The 11,717-nt window shown below is 47.7% G+C and overlaps 1 pseudogene; it reads right to left on the bottom strand.

Moving 5' to 3' along the window:
* Nucleotides 1-10,506: 10,506 nt before the first annotated feature.
* On the bottom strand, nt 10,507-10,639 carry LOC123323325 (annotated as a pseudogene).
* Between the last annotated feature and the right edge of the window lie 1,078 nt (nt 10,640-11,717).

Genomic DNA, 11,717 nt, shown 5'->3' with positions numbered 1-11,717 from the left:
CTCAGCAAATTGCTTGGAGCCAGGGGGATGAAGCTTCCAGGTGGGTGATACTAAGCACCGAGTGGAAGGAGAAGGCAACCCTAACCTCGGGTTATTTTCTCTAATCTTGTAGGAACCAGCCACCCGTTCACAGACTGCTCTATATATTACAACATACATTTTTCCTTTTCCTAATCAGGTTTGTGTATCTTTCGTGATTGATTTTCTTTCACAAAACTCTTAATATTTTTCCAGATGCCTTCTACCTTTTGTCCTCCCAGCTGCCACTCACTCAAGAGAGGCTCTTCGGAACACGTCAGACTAGAAATGGGTGTATTTTCTTCTTTGGTCTCAATTCCTCTCTACGGTTTTAAGTTATTTCATCTCCTTATTATTTTTATCATTTCAGTCGAAGTGGTGGCATTATTCAATTTTGCAAAGAACCTCAAAACCCACTTGGTTCTTTATAACACAAAACAGCTTATTTGAAGGTATATGGTTTTTAAACTTAATATTAGGATTTATTTGTTTAATGTGTGGGATTGATCTGGTAGATGATTTTACATTGAAAGAAGGCTCGTGGGTTTGGTTGTGAGATGGAATTTTCAATTGCATTCCAGAGAGGCTGCCATCGGGGGCCGGCCAGGAAGCTTCCTGGAGACTCTTTCTCTGTTCCCAGCAAATGTAGATGTTGTCTTGGCTTCCTGCTCCCTGAAGCGCAGGGCCTGGGGTCTCTGCTCCAAGATCCTTCACCAACAGCTCCTTTGATGCACCCTGCCAGGCAGCACAGCCCAGGGCGGGTGTGTGTGTTGGGGGGGGGGACGTGGGGGTAGACAAGGCCTCCAAGGTGAACCCACAAGAGGAATCTGTAGGGAGAAGTTCACCTGCACCAGTAGCCATTAAAATCGAGACCTCCACACCAGGGACTCCCGGTTTATTCCAAGTCATGGAGTTCCTTGGGACTCACTTTCTTCTGCCCACTTTTGCACAGCCCTGGAGGACGGGAATCATGACGCTGTTTGGAGCAGATGATTTTTTTCTATTCTTGGTGTCACCCTACCCGTGCAGATGGACTGTCTTGAGCTGTGGTTCTATGTGGTTTCTCAGATGACAGTCCTATGAGATTAAGTGATCAGAGGTACTCAGAGGTGACCACCTCGATAATCCACGCTTATGCTGCCTACACCTCCTGACTTGCCTCAGTCCCCTAGGCCCTCACTTCAGCTTCCCGGATTTGAACTCCCTGACAAGATGGTAGCCCATGAGTTTTTCCCCATGCCATGCCTCATGGGGCACCCAGACTGAGGCTTAGGTGCTCTGGGGGTGGCAGACTGGTGGATGCCCAACCAGGCTTGGCCATTTCTCATTGGTTATCAGAGCATTCAGTGGCTTCTGAGTGAATGACTCTATGCCCTGTTGGTGCCTTGGGAAGGGTTTGGGGATATGAAAACATGGTCACAGGAGTTGGATACAAAAAATGACGTCATTTGTACCCATGCCAAGATGCTGCAGACCCAAGGGCTGCCTGGATCAAACACATGGCTTTGTCTCCATGGTATGTCAGGTGATGGGTGGGCCAAGTCTGAAGAGGCCAAGACCCCCTCCTGCTCCGGTTCCACACATCTGCTTTCCACCTTGGAAGCGCCCTTCTCATGGCTACAGTCTTTGAACTCTGATGAGGTGTGTGAAACACCCCATCGACACATCATATCAGATATCTTTTGAAATGAAAATCTCTTAGATCAGTTTCAACTCATTCCAAATGTCACATGTATCCTCCAGGCTGAAAATCAATCTTCCCTCTACCCTTGATATTGTTTGAAACGCAGTGTAGGTCTTTTGGGCAGAGAAACTGGCAAGATGGCGAATTGGGGATTGAGCTGGGGCTGGGTTCTGCCAGTGCACAACCTGGACACTACTCTTCCTTCATCGCATTCAGGGTCCCACGAGCTTCTCCTCTTGTCCAGCCTCCTCTGCCTGGCATTGTCCTCCCCTCTCCTAAATTCCCCTTGTCTTTCCAGGACAACTCAAATCCTGCATTCACCTGCAGAATAAACTTAATTCTTGAATTCCATTCGGATCCCCCCAATGCATGCAATGTGAGTCACACAGCCTGGTTCTGCCTGGGGTGGTTCTTTTTTTTTTTTTTTTTTAAAGATTTTATTTTTATTTATTTGACAGAGAGAGACACAGCGAGAGAGGGAACACAAGCAGGGGGAGTGGGAGAGGGAGAAGCAGGCTTCCCGCCGAGCAGGGAGCCCGATGCGGGGCTCGATCCCAGGACCCTGGGATCGTGACCTGAGCCGAAGGCAGACACTTAACGACTGAGCCACCCAGGTGCCCCTGGGGTGGTTCTTCAATGGGTTCAGGTATGTGAATCTCATCTTACTAATGATCTTCTTCTTTCTCTGTGTCCCCAACAAGGTTCAGCTGACTGCCAGACACTGGAAGCTTGGCAAATCTTTGTGGTTTGACTTACGGGTTTTGGAAGAAACGAAAGAGATGGTCTCAATATTTACTCCTCCTCTCCCATCGCTTCCAGATTCAATCCTTCCTCTCTCTATTCCAGCCACGTGTTTACTTGTGTGGATTTATGCGGACCCACTGCGTGACCCTGGAGATGGTAGTATCAGACCCACTGTTGGAGGGTTTGGTTAATCACCTGATATTTCTCCAAAGGCACTTGGCATAAAACAAAACAAATCAAATGCACAAATCTCATCATATATAAAACAAAAATGAACACCATAAAAAAGGGAGCAAAATTTAAGCTACAGTGGATATTAACTTTAACATATAAATAAGCCCGGGACTATTTTCTGATCCTATTTTGAAATGAGAGCTACTGTAAAATGAAGAAAGAAACTTAAAATAATAGCAATTTAGGGCAAAGTGTGTGTTATTAAAAGTTCGTGATGTTGAAGAGCCAAACTCCTAGTCCAGTACGAGATTTAATATGTACTTCACACAAAAATAAATCATGTAATATTTTCATGGCAGACGTAGAATTTTATGGCTTTTATGACTATCATGGAATTGGGATTCATATTTTATAGACAGCTCTAATAACATCAAGAAAGTGCTCTGGGAAAAATGGGGGCTTAGAGAAAGACAAGCGATCACTCAGCAGAAGCTGAAATCAAGCATAATTAAAGCCCAAAGGTAAGGCTGTTCCCCACACCATGGGCTCCCAGCAGGGCCTGGGGACGCACAGCTGGGACACAATCTTGGCAAAGTAGGACTCGCCCGGTGCTGGTTTGCTTGATCCTGGAAATGTCCATCGCTGGGGTGGGAAAACACTGGGAAGGATATTCTCAGGTTTGATGTCCTCGGCAGGGGGGCAACCTCAATGTTTGTGGGGAGCAGATGCAATTGTGGAGGTGCCCCTAAGACTTTTCATCTCACCCACCCATCATCCCGACAAGCACTGTTCCCCTGCTGCTGGACTGGCTGAGAAGGTGGAGAGAGCTGGAAGTGACCCAGCAGCGACCAGCAGCTGTTAGGCACCTTGCTGAACTTTGCAAGGATTATCTGCTTGAATCCTCACACCCACTCATCAGGTAGAGAGCTAGGGGTCCTTCTCGGTTCTCCTTACCTGGGCACCAGCTCCCGGAATGATGCACTGGTGGGTGAGTGCCATGAAGAACACATGTCCTTGATGAGCTATGGTTGAAGACCTGATTCTCGAATTGTTTTCCCTTCTGAGCCACAGATTGAAAAATAGCTTCTACTCCTGGTGCAGACTGACCCATATGCTGGCCTCCGAGTGGCCTCAGACTCGAGCTACAGGCTGACCTTGACTCCAGTTCCATGTCACCGTTCTCCCCGCTCCCAGAGTGACCCCGAGTCTCCGTGAGCTCAGCTCCAGGCTGGCCCTCTAATGCAGTCCTGGTGCAAGTGCAACAGCGGTCCGGAAGTGACAAGGAGAGACCGGGTGGAGCGCTCTCCATCACCTGCGCCACTTCCATTCCACCTCTGTGGAGGACATCATCTCTTGGCCATTCTCTGGAAACATGCCTTTCCATATCCTGGGATACATCTAGCTCCTTTCAGCACATCATGTGCTGACCTTGTCTTCCATTCCCATTTGGGATCTAGACCCAACTCCCTGACTGTGACCTAATGCAGGTTCCTCCATGCTACCAGTCCCCATGTCTCATGTGTGAGGGGCACGAGCTTCCTATCTGCTCGCCCTGTTCTTCCTCTGGGGGCACCGCTGTGAGCACCAGCAGTTGGCAGAAGTGAAAGCTCTTTGTAAATTGGAACATGCTATGTGCAGGGAGAGTCTGGACATAATGACTTGTAGAACTCTTCTTTCCTTTTCCTTGGGGACCCAGGCAAGCATCAGGAAGACAGAGGGGCAAAGCAGGAGTCTGCCCTGGGGTTCCCACCTGATGTTTCTACCTCCTTGCACCTATAATTATCTCTATCTCTCTATCTCTCTCTCTGTCTCTCTCTCTATCTATCTAATCATCTATCTATCATCTATTATTTATCATCTATCTATCTATCTATCTATCATCTGTCTATCATCTATCTATCTATCTATCTATCTATCTATCTATCTATCTACCTACCTACCTATCCATCCATCATCTATTATCTATCTATCCATCCATCCATCTATCATCTGTCTATACATCCATTTATACATCCATTCATCATCTATCTACCTATCTATCTATTATCTATCTATCATCTATTTGCTCCACTTTTGCTCTCTATTAGGCAAGTAGCCATCATACCCTGTTTGAATCTGATGAGATAGTCCTGAATCTGTCACCACAATATCATGTCTCTGCTTTTACCCCCATCCACTTCCTCCTATTCTCCCTTATACCCTCAACCTTGTGAGTTTCTATACAAGTGTCTCCTTGGCACATAGATCTACATCCCCCTACACGCCTTTTTAAAAATTTTATTAGGCTGTAATTGACATACAGCATTGTATTAGTTTCAGGTGTACAACATAACGATTAGATGTTTGTATATGTTGCAAAATGATCACCACACTAAGTCTAATTAACATCTGTCCCCATACATAGTTACAATTTTTTTCTTGTGGCAAGTATTTTTAAGATCTATTCAGTTAGCAGATTTCAAGCATGCAACACACTATTATTATCTACAGTCATCACACTGCACACTACATCTTCATGACTATTTTATAACTGGAAGTTAGTTCCCTTTCACCCCCCACCTCTTCTGCTCACCACCCCCACCCCCCGCCCCGGCTGCTGCCAGTCTGTTCTCTGGATCTATGAGCTCAGTTTTGTTTTGTTTTGTTTAGATTCCACATATAAGTGTGATCATATGGTATTTATCTTTCTCTGTCTGACTTATTTCACTTAGCCTAATACCCTCTAGCTCCATCCATGTTGTCATGAGCAGCAAGATTTCCTTCTTTTTTATGGCTGAATAATATTCCAACAGATAGATCGATCGATCTATTTCTCTCCATATATATCATATATATATCACATATATATATCAGATCTGTCTGTCTATATCTATATCATATATATATCACATTTTCTTTATCCATTCATCTGTCAATGGATACTTGGGTTGTTTCCATATATGGCTATTGTAAATAATGCTGCAGTAAACAGGGGGGTACACGTATCTTTCTGAATTGGCATTTTTGTTTTCTTTGGGTAAATACTCAGAAGTGAAATTTCTGGGTCATAGGGTAGCTCTATTTTTAATTTTTTGAGGAACCTCCGTATCATTTTCCACAGTGGCTACACCAGTTTGCATTCCCACCAGCAGTGCATGAGGGTTCCCCTTTCTCCGCGTCCTTGCCAACGCTTGTCATTTCTTGTTTTTTTAATAATAGCCATTCTAATAGGCGTCAGGTGATATCTCACTGTGGTTTTGTTTTGCATTTTCCTGATGACTAGTGATGTTGAACACATTTTCATGTACCTGTTGGACATTTGTATATCTTCTTTGAAAAAAAATGTCTATTTGGATCTTCTGCCTATTTTTATAATCAGTTTTTTTTCTCTCAAATTTTATGAGTCCTTTATATATTTTGGATATTAACTCCTCTCAAAAGGTATGATTTGCAAGTATTGATCGTCTCTCCTTGGGTAGGTTGCCTTTTCATTTTGTTGATGGTTTCCTTTGCTGTGAAGACCTGTGACTTTTTGAATTTGGCTCCTCTGTCCACTAGTACTGCGCTGTGCGGGTGCATAGGATTCTGTAACAGTGTTCCTGTTCTGCTCTCGGAAGGATGGGAGCCCCGCCTCTGATAGGACCGTAGGGGTGCACGCAGGAGGAGGCTTGTGCTCTGAAGCCTGAGAGCCCAACAGTCCCCTTCCCTGTGCCGGGCCCTGGCCTGTCTCTCAGGCAGCACTCTCGTGAGGACTGACCTCTCTATAACCAGAGCAAGCCATCATGAATGGGAGGCCCAAGTCTCAGTTGCGGCCCCATATGCGAGGTACTTGAGGATGGCACATCATCCCTGGGACTCAGGTCCCAGGAGGGATGCAGTCCTGGCTGGGGGCTGAGGCCCCGTGGGGATGCCACCACCCAGAGGGCATCCTTTCTTCTGGAAGCCACGGCCTCCGGCTTCGGCCTCGCTCCAATCCTGCCTCTTCCTAAATTCTGGAACAGGTGTCAAGTGCTGCCTAAGAAGGGCAGCTCCTTAGGATGCTGAAAACCTCTCTTTAAAGGTTTATGGTCATTGACATTCTTATTAAATTGCTTTGATAAAATATTCAGCTACAGCCCCTCCAGTTGACTCTTAACTTGGTAAGATATAATTTGCAATTGATTATTGCTCAAACATTCCTGGCACCACATTACAATCTGCTCATACATCTCGCCCTCTCTCTGCCAATTTGGAATGGAGGGGGAAAAAAATGGTTTCTTCGACCTTTGACCTGGCTGAGGTGGGACCATTAGGTCATTAGAACCATGAGGAATCCAAACACCCCCATCTGCAGCCGATAGGGACAGAAATGGAGATGGGCAGCTCTGAACTGAGCTTGTTTTTTTTTTTTTTTTCCCCTCTTGGTAAGATACAGGTATTTTTTCAGAGTTGGAAAATGTCTTGAATAAATGAGCTTCGTATATATATGTTTTTAATGTGATTTGCCTGTATTTATTTGGGTGATCACAATTTATGCCAAGTGAAAAGGTTAAGAGTCCTGGAAACTGAATTATTCCATTTATTTGCAGACATGATACAGTGCAGGACAACAGAAGGGTGCATTCTTGTCTTGCCCTGCCCCTGACCTTGCCCCTGACCTGGAGGTGCCTCCCCAGCCAGGCTGGCAGGGGCAACCACCCTCAGGGCTGGTGTGTGCTCATTAAGTGAGCATTTAATGTGTATTTACCCAGTGTTCTTACCTCCAAGCCTAAACTCCCGAGGAAGGGGAAGGACCACCTGGAAAGGAGTGGTGGCCACAGCCCCTCCTCCTCCCTGCTGTCAGTGTGCAGACTTCTCTTCACGTAGGTAAGTTCCTCACATTGGCACACCAGCCCTGGGCAGAAGCAGGCAGGCGGGCTGGGCTCCCAGTTCACAGGGAGGACCCTGGAGCCCACAGAACTCTCACACCTTGCTCAGAGTGAGGCCTCCAGCCCACGGTAGAGGGGCTGAGACCAGGTCTCCAAGGCCCTGGCATGACACTCTCTGTCCCCTTTCCTGTCCCCAGCCAGGCCCGTTTTCTTGGGGCCTCTGGGAGAGACTGAGCAGCTTCTGACTCCAAGGAAAGGCTCTTACAGTGAAGGACCAGCCTGGGGAAAGGCTTGGCCAGAGGGAATGTCTGAGGCTGGGGACTCCCTACGCGCGCCCCCCCCCCCCCGATCTTCTCTCCTTCCTGCGCACATGGCTACATCCATGGGCCTGAGCCAAGCCTCCAGCTTCCTCTTTGCACCCACGGTCCCTGGGCTGTGGCCTCTTGGCTTGCTCCCCCCTCACTTTCATATTACCCTGGAGTAATTGGATATTGGCAACCAATTACTGAATTTTTCACGTCGGCTTCATCAGTGACTCTTAGACAACTGTGCCAGAGTCTCTTTCAATGAAGAGAAGAATTATAATAATTTGCATTAATGTTCTGTGAGACCTGGAAAGCCCAGGCACTCGGCCTGCTGGGGAAGGGCGGAGGAAGGAGATCGGAGCCCTGGCCCCTGGTGCGCGGGAATAAGCCTCCCCTCTATCTGCTTCCATCCTGACCCCAAAGATGCGCCCCCCTCCGCCCCCTCCAAAACGCTCACCTATTTGCCTCTGACTCATTCCTGATGAATAGGGGAGATTTTGCCTCTGGATACAGGAACTGGGGAGGGCTTCCTGGGGCGCATGCAGACATGCAGACCCAGTGGGAAATCAGCTCAGTAGTTGGGGAGGAGTAGGGGCGGCTGGTGCAAGGAAGGGGTGGAGGCTGGGGAGGTGGACGGAGCCAGGCTCGTCGCCCTGGTCCCCCAGGGAAGTCATGAGTACACGGTTCCTCTGCATGCTGGTGGAGGGTATTCTCTGGCCAAGGGAGTGTGGGTGACCCAGGGCAGGCCAAAAGCACAGGGGAGTCAAACAGCTCAGGAGTAAAGGACAGGAGTTAGTGGATAAATGCCCCAGGCCCCCATCCCCCCAGCAAGACAACCTTAGTTCACGCCTCTCAGAGGCCGCCTCCTGTGGGATGTGGCTCAAGTTGTCCACAGAGGTCACCTGATCTGTAACTCACCCTCTCTTGGATTTCTTCTCTTCCCTGGCTCTGGTCCCTACATCCCAAATCACAGCTTGCCCATTTCCGTGTCTCAGGATTTATTTCTGTAGAAACCCAAACTAAGGCAAAGCCTTGACCAGCAAGTGCAAGGTATTTGAAGACAGGGCAGTTCTGACCAGGTGGCTGAGGATGCCAGAGTCCTGGATTTTCAGCCTTGGGAAGAAGCCAAAGGCCTCCACACTGATGGCCAGGCCCAGCGAGCAGCCTGTCCCGCTGTCCCACCGTCCTGCCATCTCTGCTCTCCGCCAGGCCTCGGCCCACATGTGCTCTGGTGGTGGGCAATGTGATTTATCTGGAGTGCCTGGGCTGAGGAAGGCAGATGAGCATTTCTCCCTGGGAGGGATTTTCAGCTCATTTCACAGATAAAATCAATCAGATCTAAAGGGCACTCACTGAGGCCGCAAGAGGGAAACCCAAGCAGCAGGGGCCAGACGGGAGGCTTTTCCCTCCCTTTGCGTCTGGCTCTACCTTGGCCCGAGGGCAGCAGGGGCCAAGGGCTCTCGGGCTGTGGAAGCCACAGAAGCTGGACTCCTCTTCAGGATAATTGGCACAGGCCTGACTCGGGAAGTTCAGACGGAGGATGGGTTGCTGCTAGTGGAGGAGGAAGGGGCTGGATGAACCGGCAACCTTGCCATCAGTCACCCCAAAATGCACTTCCTTTGTTTTCTGCATGGTGTTGGCTGGGGGTGAGGGGATGGTGAGGGCACAGTAACCAATTATAAATGTACCTGTTCCTTTCATTTTCCTTGAGGATACTGAATGGAAGTATTCAGAAGCAGAAGTGGATGGCTAAATGGCGATGGCAGGGCCAGCTCTGTTAGCCATTGGGTGGTAGGGGGTTTCTCTTTGTCTCCAAGTGTCCACATTGAGGAAAAGCACTGGGACATCTAGCCCTTTCTAGGCTGGCTGGGGTCAGTCCTGTTGCCCAGGAACTGGGGACTTGTTCTGATACTCACCCTGCCTAAAATCTACCTGTACTCTCCACCTCTGGCATTCACACATCTGGAACATTCTGCAGCAGCTCTGCGGTGTTGGACCAGGAAGTTTAGAAGGAATCTGATGGAGCAGGTACCCGGTTTCCTTTTGTAGCTTTAAGTTGATAGCCTTGGTCTCATCCCATTTTCCCAGTTCCTTGCAGGTGGGAGGGAGACCACTGCATCCTTATGAATGAATGGTCACTCTTTCCAGTCTCTTAAAAGACCCAGAGAGGCTAGGTTGAAAAGGCCTATATCTCTTACGAGTGTCTCCTGTTCTCATCCAAGGAAGCAGTGTGGCGAGCAGGGCTAGGGACCTGGTGGGCAACAGGCCAGCTTCTGCGGGGAGAGAGCTAAAGGTGCCTACCAGGCATCCATGCCCCTTCTTCTGGAATCAGTAGCTGGTTTATGCTGGAGACCACTTCTCCTCTCTTTTAGTTCATGTGGTTCAACTGGACCAGCCCAAGTGATGGTCACATGACCTAAGCCAAGCCAATCAGAACATCTAAGTCTTTAAAGGGGAAAACACTTCAGATAGAGATATCATCTCTCCTCCAGTTGCTGAAAGGTTTGGATGGAAGGCTGGAGTTTCTGGCAGCCATCTTGGCATCATGAGGCAAAGGTCTACCTCAGAATGGAGACAGTACAGAGGAAAACTGAGGGAGAAATGGAGAGAGTCAAATGACATTGTTTGGGATGAGGGATCCAGCAGGGCCTGAAGCCTTAGTTCTGGACTCCTGAACTAGTTCTGGACTCCTGTAGTGTAAACGTACAAATTATTATTATTATTATTATTATTGCTTCAACCAGTTCATTTTTGAATATTCTTGTCATTTGCAACTGGTATGTGGAGAAATACCTATGACTCAAAGGTAGCCGATCATATTCCCATCCACGGGTTTCAAAAAATGCATTTCACTACACTTGATCTTAGCCAAAAGGCCGAGAAGCGATAAAATACATTTCATTTAAATGAACAATTACTCAGGTTTTAAGAAAACAAATCCAATTTTTGTCCTTAAGGGGCTTATAGTCAAGAGTGGAAAACAGACTCCCTAGAAACTACCTTCAATCTAAGGAAGTAGATTCTCAGAAGTTATTGTTAAAGGAGTGCCTAAAAATGTACACATTAATTAATGTATGCTAATTAGCAGTTGAAAGCAATATGATGTGGGAACACAAAGAAGCAAGCCATTAATTCTGACTGAAGACACCAAAGAAGGCTCAGAGGAGGGGTGGTATTTAATCTTGCCTTGAAAAATAGGTAGGATAAGAAGAGAATGAGTGAATAAATTAATTAATAACTTAAGGCAACACGTTTATCTTAAGTGATCTACTATGTGCTGGGTGCAGTCAAGGCACTGGCAAGGCAATAAAAGGTTAGGCTGTGTATATGTCATCCCCCTACAGGCTAGCACAGAGGAGAGTTCCTGCCAATGACTTACAGTGGAAAGCAGAGCATGCAGAGGAAGAGCTGATTCTAGCCGGGGGCTTAGGATAGTCACCGGAAGGAGAATAAAGATGGGTCACTTATGCAGAGATGAAGGGAGTCATTCTAAGAATAGAAAACATCCCGGGGAAAATCTTCAGAATTGGAGAAATGAAGAAACTTGGTGGCTACTCTGAGCGAGGAGTTGACTATGGGGAGTGGTGGGTGAGGAAGTCTTGGAGAAGCTAGAACACTCAGCTAAGGATTGGCAGCGTTATGTGACAGGCGGATGGGAAGCCATTGGAGACCGTAACCAAGAGCATAATGTCCAAGTCGGCCTGAGATTAATCCATTCATGGGAGGAGTTACTAGAGGGAGGAAGGCTGGACTCTTGAATGCAAGTGGGAGAAACCAGAACCAAAGTTGGTGCTCAGGGTCAGGGAAGGAAGTGGTGTTGCCAGAGACCCTGGGACAAGGGACTTGGCACCGGGTCAGGCTTCCCCTGACCAAGGGAGCCAGCTTTCTCCATGTGGGGAGTGAGGAACGTGCCCTCCAGTGCTTCTGGGCCCACATCCTGGGAGAAAAGGATTTTTTTTTTAAGAT

The sequence above is a fragment of the Neomonachus schauinslandi genome, chromosome 16, assembly GCF_002201575.2.
Source record: "Neomonachus schauinslandi chromosome 16, ASM220157v2, whole genome shotgun sequence".
In the NCBI taxonomy this organism is placed as follows: domain Eukaryota; kingdom Metazoa; phylum Chordata; class Mammalia; order Carnivora; family Phocidae; genus Neomonachus; species Neomonachus schauinslandi.
The sequence above is the reverse complement of the archived record's forward strand: the minus strand, read 5'-3'. Positions and strand labels throughout refer to the sequence as shown.